The sequence below is a fragment of the Equus przewalskii genome, chromosome 4 (assembly GCF_037783145.1).
Source record: "Equus przewalskii isolate Varuska chromosome 4, EquPr2, whole genome shotgun sequence".
Classification (NCBI taxonomy): Eukaryota; Metazoa; Chordata; class Mammalia; order Perissodactyla; family Equidae; genus Equus; species Equus przewalskii.
This window is the reverse complement of record NC_091834.1, coordinates 72,150,111-72,151,167: the sequence shown is the minus strand read 5'-3', so window position 1 is coordinate 72,151,167 and position 1,057 is coordinate 72,150,111. Positions and strand designations below refer to the sequence as shown.

General features: G+C 33.3%; 1 protein-coding gene across 50 annotated transcripts in view; it reads right to left on the bottom strand.

Annotated features, from left to right (window-relative positions):
- Nucleotides 1-213: 213 nt before the first annotated feature.
- FOXP2 (forkhead box P2) overlaps nt 214-1,057 on the bottom strand; it is a 510,571-nt gene continuing 509,727 nt past the window's right edge. For all 50 annotated transcript variants that reach the window (XM_070616298.1, XM_070616302.1, XM_070616303.1 and 47 more), the window contains one exon: nt 214-1,057. This exon is cut by the window's right edge and continues 2,374 nt beyond it. The gene's annotated coding sequence lies outside the window, so the exon portion shown is untranslated.

Here is a 1,057-nt window from a genome sequence, read left to right as displayed (position 1 = left end):
TTATCTAAAGAAAACCCAGTTAGTGGTAATTCTACCAAATACTTGTAACATTCACATGAAATTTTAATTGATTTTCAAACAGTACAACTGTGCCATGAATCCAACCACACAGAATATAAGCCTTAAGCCCACTAGGTTTAAGCAATTGTGTCTTTGTAGACTGAAACTATGTAAAATAAAATCTGATAACTCCCTGGTGTTAGAGGTAGACAGTTTTCTTTCAAATCCTAGGTTTGGTCCTTTATTTTATTCAGCAGTGAAAGCCATGAATACAGAACGAATAACAGCTGTTACAATTCTCAACCATGACTTCTAACGTCAGAGAATTCAAAGTATGAACATAGTACACAGTAATGAAAAGTATCAAAAATTAGTTTACCTCAAAAAAGATAAATAAAACAGGTATATTCCACCAATACATAAACAGATGTTTGTGCTACAGTTAAAATTTGCTGTATACAAAAGATCATAGTCCCCATAATCAGCTTATGATAGAAGCAAGAATACATGAGCCATTTAAATTGTCAGACATTATGCTTTATAAGGTATGCACAGAAGTTCAAGCAATAAATACATACATTAGTTCAAAGCCTTACAATAGCTACGCAAAGCAGATGCAGAAAAGCAGATTTGCTATTACTAGCAAGCAATGATATAAGAGTAAAAATTCATGAAATGCATTAAAGCAACATTTTTCTTAGAAAAAGTCTGGTCATTTATGGGTCCACCAACATCTTTACATAATATGCACAATTATCAAAATACAGACCAAGCATTTCAGAAAACTCCAAAAAACCTAAAATCTATTTTCAAAGCAATTGCAGTTTTGGAGGTTTTTCTGGTATAATGTGCAAGCAGCTATTTTTTAAAATTGTATTCATATAAAACCCATGCAAAACTCTACAGGTATATGTATTCTGTGGCTGAGACTTCCTTTCAAAAGTTTTGTAACTGAGGTAAGCATACTTTAGCATTGTAGTCTTAGGCCACCCTCCTGATGGTACAGCTCTCAGAGTTACTTTCAGTCCCTCAAAGCCTTTTGAACATGCACCTGAAA